The sequence below is a fragment of the Falco naumanni genome, chromosome 9, assembly GCF_017639655.2.
Source record: "Falco naumanni isolate bFalNau1 chromosome 9, bFalNau1.pat, whole genome shotgun sequence".
Lineage (NCBI taxonomy): Eukaryota > Metazoa > Chordata > Aves > Falconiformes > Falconidae > Falco > Falco naumanni.
This window is the reverse complement of record NC_054062.1, coordinates 24,387,742-24,398,185: the sequence shown is the minus strand read 5'-3', so window position 1 is coordinate 24,398,185 and position 10,444 is coordinate 24,387,742. Positions and strand designations below refer to the sequence as shown.

At 59.7% G+C, this 10,444-nt stretch overlaps 1 long non-coding RNA gene across 1 annotated transcript; it reads left to right on the top strand.

Moving 5' to 3' along the window:
- The first annotated feature begins 5,694 nt into the window (after positions 1 to 5,694).
- LOC121094107 lies at positions 5,695 to 10,159 on the top strand. Its single transcript, XR_005829750.1, has 3 exons — positions 5,695 to 5,870; positions 7,584 to 7,770; positions 9,934 to 10,159. It is a non-coding gene; the product is annotated as an uncharacterized LOC121094107 (long non-coding RNA).
- Positions 10,160 to 10,444: the final 285 nt, after the last annotated feature.

Below are 10,444 nucleotides of genomic sequence, written 5' to 3'. Positions count from 1 at the left end.
AGGTGTGGAGTCAGGGAGGGATTGCTGTCAGCTTTACCATATTCATCAAACAGCTGGGGGTATGGGAGTTGGCTGCTGCTGTCTCCTGTTCTGTGCTGGGACCGCAGCTCAGCGTCCTGAGCATGGAAGTACTTTGGTTGTCTGAGGGGATCTGAACAGCCCGGAGGCCAGGGGAGCACATGGAGATGAGCAGCAAGAACGATTGGCTCAAAAGGGAGATGGAGAAGCTGGAGAAGGAGGGAGGTTGCTGGGGCAGAGCCAGTGAGGACTGGGCTGGGTTATCGAGGAGCGAGTGGGAGTGTCAGCCTCAGACCAAGGTCTGGGAGGTCTGGCAGCTCTTGCCAGGAGGGCTGTGCGGCCCAGGGGCCAGCCCCAGAGAGAAGGGGGGTCCTCATCTTTGGGTTGGCTGTGCAGGGCCACAACAGGCCTTGTCCAGGGCTGGGGATAGTTTAGCCCCAGAGGGAGGCTGGGTGGGGGCTCCTTCCTGCAGTGCCGCTAGGATGATCCTGCAGGATTTGTCCTAGCGGAACAGGGCACAGGCCTATTTCTGCCTGGGCTGGGGCAGGGAGTGGAGTGTTGAGCTGCTCGCCTTGGCCCCTTGGTGAACACAGGTTTGCCTCCACCTCTAGATGCCAGGGCGAGCTGCTCCTGGAGGGCTGGGCCTGCCTCTGTCACCAGGGCCACGTGCTGGGGACATCGCTGGAGGTGTGGGAGATGTGGCACTGCTGGCCCTCAGCTCCTTCTCCTTTGTCACCAGCCCCCCCCGCACCCTCCCAGGGTCACAATTCACACTCTGGTGCCAAACAGGTGCTGCAGCAGCGCGTCAAAGCCCTGGCCCTGCTCTTTGAGCTGCTTTTCCCCAAGGCAGAGGCCAGACGTGGGGATGTGTGGGAAATGGCAGGAGGGTGGCCCTAGTGCTTATCTGCCACGTGGAGGCTGCTGGCTGAGAAGTCCTGCCGGCCCCTTGCTGTGTGGGGGCAGGGGCCTGACGTCTGTCCCCTCTCACCCCACAGACCCTGCCCAGGAGCTCTGGAGGGGGCAGAGGCCCCTCCTGTGGCCAGCTGCAGCCAAGTGGGCCAAGGATGGATGGGGACCATCTGCCCTGGGTGCAGCTGCGGCAGATGCTAAGGTGCGGGAGGTGAAGGAGCACAGTAAGGAGCTCGTCCAGAGCAGCTTGGGGTGACGTTTCTGGGTCCTTAAGGCTCCTGCTTCTCCCTCGTCCTGGTGCAAGGGAGGAAGCATGAGGGGCTAGACCCTGCGGCCTGCCGAGTCAGCCCTGGGCTAGCCCCTGCGTGGGGGGGATGGAGCTGCCCCACACGAGTCTCCTCTTCGTGCCCCTACTCCTGCCCTCCATTCTCCCAGTCACTTGCAGACCCCAACCCAGGGGCTAACCTCCAGCCTGGCATCCCCTGAGGCCACGTGCTCCTCTGAGACCCCTCTTTTGCCCTTGCAGCAAGGCAGGACCTGGCCACCCCCTTACCCCAGCACACCTTCTGCCTCTTCTAAATCCTGGGGTGCCACACTTGTGAAGGAGGACAAGGGATGGGGCTGCTGGTGGTGCCTGGGAGGAGGGGTGGGTGCTGAGCCCCCAGGATGGGTGCATGCAGGGTGAGCAAAGATGGTTTTAGCCTTCTCTGATGAGGTGTCACCTGGTTCCTGCTTCCCAGGAAGGGGCTTCAGCTATTCTTTCCCCCTAGCGCACCCCCTTCCCGCCCTCCCTGGCTGTGAGTCTGATCATCCTGAAAATTAAAAATAAACCCAAATGCAGCAGCACTTACAGACTGAATGGAAAGTCGGAGAGCCAGGACAGATGCTCAGCTCTTGCCACAGAGCCCTTTGCTCCCACCCCACAATCTCTGCACCCCCAAGATGGGTCCAGATGGGGTCAGGCAGTTTCTGTCCCCCCATCAAGCCTCTCTGGCCCCCGGGGTAAAAAAGAAGAAAAAGCCTGGGCCAAGTCACCGCAGCTTTGAGCGTTATGGCAGCTCTTCCCACCCTGCTCCCTACCTTGCAGGGAGAACGCCCATCCTGAGTCACTGTCCTTGTCCTCGTGCAGGGGTAGGAGGGTGCCAGAGCTAGGGAAAAAGGGGTGCAGAGGGGGTGATTTGGCTCCTAACACTGGCGCTTCGTATTCGTGAGTAAATATTTGCTAATGGCAGCACAGCCGGGCGAATGTAAGGGAGCTGCTCCCCCCGCCGGAGCAGGCAGGGAAATGAATATGAATTTATCATGATTAGGTGAACCCAGCAGGGAGAGCAGGAGGGAGAGGGCTAGGCAGGGAGGGGGCGGGTGAAGATGGATCTGTGCAATAAAATTAAATAAGGACACCGAATAGAGTCACTTCTCACGCGCCCGCCCGCCTGCGTGCAGGGCCTCTCCTGCCTCCCGCACTCTTCTGGCTTTGCTGATTTCTCTCTTTCCTCAAATTTATGAGGCCAATTATGAAGATGAGGTTGGAAGTTCTCAGAAGTTCGCTAAATGCAAAGTGCAGTCCCTGCTGGTCTCATCAAATTAATTAACCAAGCACTATTGATGGCCAGGGCGACGTCAGTGCGGCATGGAGTGCAAGTGAAGGGGGTGCTGGGGTGCAGCCGAGGGGGGGCCTGGCTGGGGGCAGAGCACCTTGCGGGGCATCCTCAGGGCCAGTGGATGCAGAGCGAGAGCCCTGCCTGGCAGTCAGTGGGCAGCAGGAGTGAGGGATGCAGCAGGGGATGCACCAGGTCCCAGCACCGATGCTCTGTATCGTGGTCCCTGTTTCCAGCTCGGGTGGTCTCTGGCTGGGGGAAGGTCCACCCAGGTGATGGCAGGACTGTCCTGATGGGAACATGGCATGCATATGTCACAGGGTGCTGTGCCATGTCCTCTAGTGGGGCATGAGCCTGTGTCTGGAGGAGCAAAGCCTGGAGATGGTGCCCTCTCGGGCAACCCAGGATCATCCCCCCGGCTGAGTGGGGCGATGCTGACCCCAATCCCATGCAGGTGGTCTGTGCAGGGGCCTCGTGCTTGGTAGACAAGTGACTTTCCCTCTGCTCTAGCAGTGAGGGTGCAGCCAGGACAGGCCCACTGTCACCTTCCCCTGCTCCCCGAGTCCCAGCAGCCCTCCCTGCCTCAGTTTCCCTACCTGTGCTATAGGAAACAACCTGCCTGCGACTTGCAAGTAAGATCTCATGAGCAGAGTGCCCTGATTCAACACAGCCCCTTGGCCACCCCTAAGCTTTGCAGGGCACAGGGAGAGGGTGGGCAACTTCGTGGTGGGGGCAGCAACCGCGTGCCTAAAGCACACCAGCTCTGATGGGGCAGCTTCTGTGCCTGGAGTAGCTGTGTGGTATGGCCCCCTCCCAGGGAGAGGCTTTTGGGAGGAGGGGGGTCCAACATGACCCCCATTCTGCCCTGTCCCGTGGTGCTGTGGTGCCTCCTCCATGCTCGCTGTGTGTGCAAGCAGCTGGGCTGCTGCTGCGGAGCTGCTGCGGTGTGTGGGGGGGGGCGAGTCCCGGGCTGCTCAGGTTCATGGCAGACACTGGGCAAATGACCCCTCCTTCACCTGTCTCTGGGCGAAAATTCACTCCAAGCAGTTTGTACGTTGCTCAGGTAAGTCTCACAGCACTGGCTGTGCTACAGCGAGGTCTTGAGGCTGTAAAAGGGTCCAGTACTGAGGCCCTGGCTCAAACCCAGGATGTGCCCACTCGCTACACTGCTGCTCTGTGCCTCAGTTTCCCTCCTTCTTGCGTTTCCAGAGGCTGTTTGCTCCTTGGGCAGGGTCTGGTTTTCACTGGGTGCAAAGAGCACCCCAGCTCTCAAGAAGCCTGGGTAGCATTTAGTAGCTGTGAGATGTGCCCAAATAAAGGCACAGTCCTCGCCCCCAAAGCAGTCTTGTTTCACATGGAATATACGTGCCGTGAGGCTCTCTGCTGGTGCCCCCCGGCACAGGGACCTTCCCCTGCGGTGCCGTGGGGTCCTGACTTAAACCCTTCTGCAATCGCTGTCTGAGTCCAAGCAAAGCAGCTTGTCTGAGGGGTGAAAGATGCAGGCTGTGCCCTCGGACCAGGGGTCGTCAGAGGGGAAAGGACACAGAGGTGTCCCAGGGAAGGCCAGATCTAAGCATCCCTGCACGTCCCCAGTGCCTGGCATGGCTCCGGCCGTGTGCTTTCTCACTCCTGCTTCTCTTCACTGGCTTTACTCCTGCCCCAGTGATCAATGGTCTCTGATCAGGCTGGAAAACAGCACAAACAGAGGCATTTACAAACCTGCTGTCTCTCCAACAGGGCCGTAACTCAGGCTCCCTGTCACCGTGGGCAATGGGAGGCAGGCACTCCTGCTCCGGCCGCGGCAGCAGCGCCGACGTTTCTCCTCTTGTGGTAAATGTGTTACTTGGGGATAATTTACCTGCTTATGTCAACTTTTAAAAAGAAATAGACTGGCTGCTCTGCAGCTCCTGATACTCGCAGCGTGCGTGCACGGACACCTGTGTCTACCCAGAGGAACAAAATCACCTCAGCCGAAAGGAGTGGTTTACAAACGCCTGGCCTTCAGAACCGTCCCTGCGTGGAGTCCCCAGTGTCTAGTATGGAGGCTGCACTCTCGCCATGGTCTGGCCCTTCTTGGGGTCTCCAGGCTCTGCAGCCACCCACTTGGCCCTCGCAGGGCTGACCAGCTGCCCGGGGGCTGCCCAGGGCTGGGGTCCCCCCATGCCTCCAGCAGCTCCCCCGCCCGCACTCCCTCTCCAGGGCGGTGGACAGGGGGGGTGTGGGGGGGTGTGGGCTGCGGGTGCGGTCGCCCTGTCGCCCGTGGGTGAGCACCTTACCGGGGTCCCTGGGCGGCTGGGGAGCTGCTCCCGGCCGGCCCGGCCCCGACGCGGTGGGCTCGGGCGGCCGCCGCCCTCGCAGGCAGCAGAGGGAGCTGGAGGACCGGGGATGGGCAGCGCTGGGCTGCCAGCCAGCCCCGTGGCGGGGGGACCCCCGTCCACCCAGGTGCCCCCCCGCAGGGCAGCGGGAGGTGGCCCCAGGTTGCCCCCTCAGCCCTCCGACCCGCTGCCCACACGGCACCCGGTGGCCCCCGCTGGCCTCCGGTCCTGCTGCAGGCACCTCCCGGGCGGGTCCCCCAGCCCCTCGCTGGGCTGTGGGGGGCTCAGCCCCGCTGCTTCGTTTTGGGGGGACATGCGACTTCTCTGTGGCTGGACCCCACCCTGTCCCTCGTCCCCCGGGGCGGGTGGCTCGGTGCTTCCATCGCCCCGAGGATCTGCTGAGGGGACAGCAGGGTCCCCTGGGGATGCCGGCTGGATGAGAAGAGGGGGTGAGGCCTCCATCCCTGGGCAGCATCCCAGGGCTGAGGGGGCCTCCTGCAGCGCGTGGTGGGCACCTGTCGCTGCCATGCCCCAGCCTCCTCGCCCATAGGGAGCTGATTTATGTTCGGGCCAGCCTGCGCTGACCTCCTGCTTTGGCTCAGGCATTATAACTAATGGCAGGTCAGCAGAGCTACAGCGAAAGTGAAGTGGCTGGTATGGGGCCAGGGAGGGGGGACACAGGGCAGGGGGGCTGCCGAGGCTCCCGGTTGCAATGGCTCAGCTACCCAGAGCCAGGGATAGCAGAGCTGGGGCAGGCATAGCTCCCAGCGTGTCCCCCTCTACCCTGTCCCTGTCCCCCACTCCTGAGGGCTCTTCCTGACCGTGCTCTCTTCCCGCTTTCACCACAGAGGGTCCTGGGTCAGCAGCAGCAAGCCTGGAGGGGTGGCTTCTTGTTGGAGGTGAATCTGAGGCACCCGCGCGCTGATGGCTTCATGAACACTGACAGCAGAGCCAGGGAGGGCACAGGGGATCTGAGCCCAGCCCCCGCCTAGGACTCGCTGGGATGAGGGACCACGAGGACCTGGCACAGGTACAGCAAAATGTGATGCCACAGTGTGGCCTGAAGCATGATCCCCGTTGGTGTGTTGCTCCCACCTCTTACTTGATCCATCAGCCCTGGGGTGCAGAAGTCTCCGGGGGGGGTGGGTGGGTGGTTACACTCCTCCTGCTCCCCCTTTGGGACACACATCTCTCTAGGTCTCTGACCTGCTCCTACTCCAGTGCGTATGGGCCCTGTGTCACTCGGCCCCATTGCAGCGTACTCTCCATGTGTTTCAGCAATAAGCCCTGTTTGTTTTCCCAGCTGGACTGGATAACCAGCCCAGCAACGCGGCCAGACTATGGCAGTTGAGCTTTGGGGACAGCCGTATCAGCTGCCGTATCCCTGCCTGCAGCAACTACTGAGGTGGGACCTCAGCATGGCTGTAAACCTTGATATTCCCATACCCACCAAGCAGCTGCTCCCCATCCTGGGATGATGCCAGCCTGACCAGTCTAGGTGGTCTGAGTGGGTTGAGGGGAGTCCTTGGGGACACTATAAAAAACACCTGCCCTGCTCCTGACCACACACTGAGAGCTCCCCACTGTCCAGCAATAAGGGAGAACATTTTAAAAAGTGATGAGAGCACAAGAAGAACAAGGTTTCTGACTCTTGAAGCTCCACAGGAGCGGTTACACAGCACATTGATTCCCTTGCTGTCTTGTGCTTGGGCAGGACCCAGGTGTCCCCCAGGGGCAGCACTGCCATGGCTAATGTCATCCGTGTGCCCCGGGCTGGGGTTTCCCTGCTCTGGCAGGAGCACAGCTTTGCCCAGGCAGTGGAGGGGAAACTGGCAACAAACACAACCACGGTCCTGTTGCTTGGAGGGCTCCCACCCCTCGGCTGCACTGCAGGAGCTCCCTGCTTGCCCAGTCTCCCGATGCTCCTGATTTGGCTTTATTTTGCCAGGAGCAGCTCTCTCTACAGTGTAGTTTACACACAGAGTGTGCTGGCTTGGCCAAGGACTTACCCACAGGGTGGCACATGTGATCCCGGGGGCAGAGCAGGGTCCTGAGTCTGAGACAGTCCCTGGGGTGAAAACTGCATCCCCCCGAAATGTCTGCACAAATCTCTCCCTTAAGACCATCTTTGAGACAGGACCAGGGCTGGGTTTTTGGCAATTGTTTGTGCTGCCCTTGGCTGGAGTTACATGGCCCTGGTCTGGCCTAAATTTCAGGTTGATGCTGCATATGTAGCACAGCCTTGCTGACACCCTGCCTGTGCTCTCTGCTGCGGAAGGATGAGAAGGTAGCAAACCGTAGCCATGTAAGACACCAGGACTTTCCCAGAGATAAGCAGTATCTGCCTGCCCGTGGTGGGATGGGCTCTGTCTCGGTGGGCTGTATTGCCAAGGGTTGGAGTGTGCTGGCTGCCACCCCCTCAGCCGGACACACAGGGCTGCATGGCTCTCCTGGCACTGCCTGGCCGTCCCACAGATGCGATGGGTCTGTTGTGGTCCCACCAGGCTGACTGCTCCTGTGTGCAAACGGAGGCATCCGCTGGTGTCCAGACTGACACTTCCAACTGACAACACACATTTTTCCGCCCTGTTTCTTAAACAAGGAGCATTAACTTTGCAAGGCTGCAGTGAAAGCTCACACCCTCACAAGCAACTCCTCCCCAACAAGTTTATCGAGTCATTCATGTGACCCCATTGCAGGTCATTTTGCAACATTATGGTGGTGACCTTTTTTTTTTTTTTAGGGCCCTTCTTAGGCTAAGCTGGATTCAGGCAACAGCAGCTTGTGGTTTGCACCATCCTTGAGCATTGACCACTGACAGGTCCAAGTGCAGCATCCAAAGCTCAGCCCAGCTGAAGAAGCACATCCTCTGGTCTGAATCCACAGCAGAAGCGGGAGCTCGATGCATTCCCAGCTGGATCTCAGCAAAGGTGATTTGTTTAAAATAATTTCTATGGCCTCCCCACTTATTTTGGCTGCTGGCTTTGGGAAAGCAGGTTAAATCTATGCTGCTAGACAGCACCGGAGGCTGAGCTTAATTCAGAAGAAGCTGTTGGAGGACATTGCTCAGCTCTCACTCTGAACAGGCCTAAAATTAGATCTGGGATGTAAAAGTTGATGAGTACAGATAGGTGAGTCTGGCTCCAGATCAGCAGCTTTTACTACAGAGCTGGGATGCTACCGCTGAAAACGGTTGCCATTTGGGACCAGTTTTGCTCCAGCAATATTTCAAGTTTATCAAACCCCCTTTGAAGGCCTGAGCAGGTGGAAGGGGTGTAGGGAGCAGTAAATAAGTGGGAGCTTAAAAAAAAGCTCCCTGAAATGACCAGTTCCCCAGGACATGACAGGAATCACTCACGGATCCCTCCTGAAGAAACCCAGCTCTTCACTAAAAAGAAAAACTACTTTCTAAAGCACAGTCAGAGCAGCGCAACGCAGGGAGCAGGCTGCATCTGAGCCTCCTTCTCCGTTGCCCAAGGTTGGTGACATCCCCCGGCAGGCCCCTGTGCCATCTGCTCCCCATGCCTTGCTGTGCCCTGCCTAGAGTTGCGGGGATGCACACCACAGAGCAAAAGAACTGGAGTGTCTTAGCCTGCAAACTGCCTGGCCTAAGGTAAATAACACACCTGGGTCTAGCCATACCCCGCAGCAGGAGATGGCTGCTCCACGCTCTCCTGCAGGGTGCAGAGTGCGTGCAGGGGCTGGCTGCATCCCCTTAGCATCACCCACGTCAGGTCTGGCAAGGGCGGGGGCTGCCCAGCCCTTCTGCACATGCAGAGAAGATGGAAAAAGCCCACCAGTGTGGCCTCTCAGCCTGCCCGCAAGGCGCTGGCGGGGCCGAAGCGAGCCATGCAGAGGGACCCCAATGACAGAGCAACCGGTCCTCTCTCAGGACCTGGACTGAAGGCACTGGTGGGGCTATCTATAGCCCACGGAGACACCCTGCCAGTCTGACCACATCTGTGGATGCTCTTCAGGTGTCTGGGGAGAGGATGGGGAATGACCATCACTTGCACATCTTTCCCCCGCACCCCAGCGAAAACACCCAAAGGGGCCGAGGACGTGGGGAGGAAGACTGGACCTACCTCCTTGCTGAAGTGCTGGGAGGGGGCAGGGGGTGTGCAGGCAGTTGGGTGGATGGGGGGACACCCAGCTACAGCAGGTGGGGGGCAGCGGGGAGGTGCAGGGTCTGTCAGGAGAGGTGCCTGCATGCACAGCCTAGGCACTCCATCCCCGGGCTGTGGGGTGTGCATCCTCACTGAGTGCACCGTGGCAGGGGGCTCACAGCTCCCTTCCCCCAGTGGGCGCTGGATGTGGCCCTCTCCCATCCTCCCTGGCAGCTGTGGCTGTCTCCTTGCCACCAAGGGCACTGCACAGTGGGTACCGACAGCCACATCTCCCAGGGAGGGGTTTGACACCACCCCCCTACCCAACCCCCCCCAATCTGCCTTCTCCCACTCCTGTCCCAAAGCAAGATGATGCTTCCCACAAGCGTCCCAGGGACCTCTTACTGTTCAGCCCCTCGGTGGCCACCCCCTGTCTGTGCCCACAGGGCCTGGTGGCCCCGCTCTGCAGCAGCTGAGCCTCTTCCCTGGGTGACGCTGTCCCGGCCCCTCTCCACCACGCAGAGCAACCTTCCCCACTTCACATGCTGCAGCAGATGGTGGAGGTGACATTTGTCTGCAAGTGACGTACTTGACAGTGGCCGTGTCCCCCCTCCTCCCTTCACCCTGGATGGAGGAGCCTTGAGACCACCCAGCAGAGGTGGGATGGACAGACACAGTCTGGGGGGTCCCTCTCAGCCCCCACCTCTACCACAAGCCCCCCAGCAGACATCTGCACCTCTTGTCCATCAGCATCCCTCCCAAAACCCCTCTCCCAAGGGGCTGAGGCACGGGGATGGCTGGAGGGGCATCATCCCCGAGGGCGAGCGCCCATCACCACAGGGTGTTTGAGGGGGGAGCTGGGTGGGGGCACAGGGGACTCCTGTTCGTTCTCTGTTTTCTGCCTTAATTAGAACCCGGAGAGACCAGGCAAAATCGCATTAGCGTGGGGCCCCGGTGCGCTGAGCCATCCATCTTTTTTTATTACAGCGTAATGGGGCTGCTCGCGAGGCGCCGTGCGATTTGTCACAGGCCTCGTTCCCTGATAACGGGCATTTGTCATCACTTTCTTCCTGTGTTAATGTCATCATCGGCGAGCTGACAGGCAGACCCGTTGAGGGAGCACTGGCGACAGACCACATCCGTCAACCTAATATTTCCATGGCTGTGGGGATCAGCCAGGCTGCGAACACACATTAAAGTGCTTATGAGGGGAGGAAGAAAAAAAAAAAGAAGCCGTTGTCATTAATTAAAATGTTAGTGTGAGCCTGTGCGCGGGTGGCGCTGCACGGGGACGGGGGGACGGGGGCTGCAGCACAGGAGGACGTGGGACAGTGCGGGTGCGATGCAGTGGCCTTTTAACGGAGCGCGCATCAGCTCCTGAAACCCATTTAAAAGATATTTGGGACTGGGGAATCGGCGGCAAGTGCGGTGGAAAGGTCATTGTTAATAAGGGAGAGCGTGCAGGAGCACGCAGGCATGGCCAGCGGAGGATGGCACC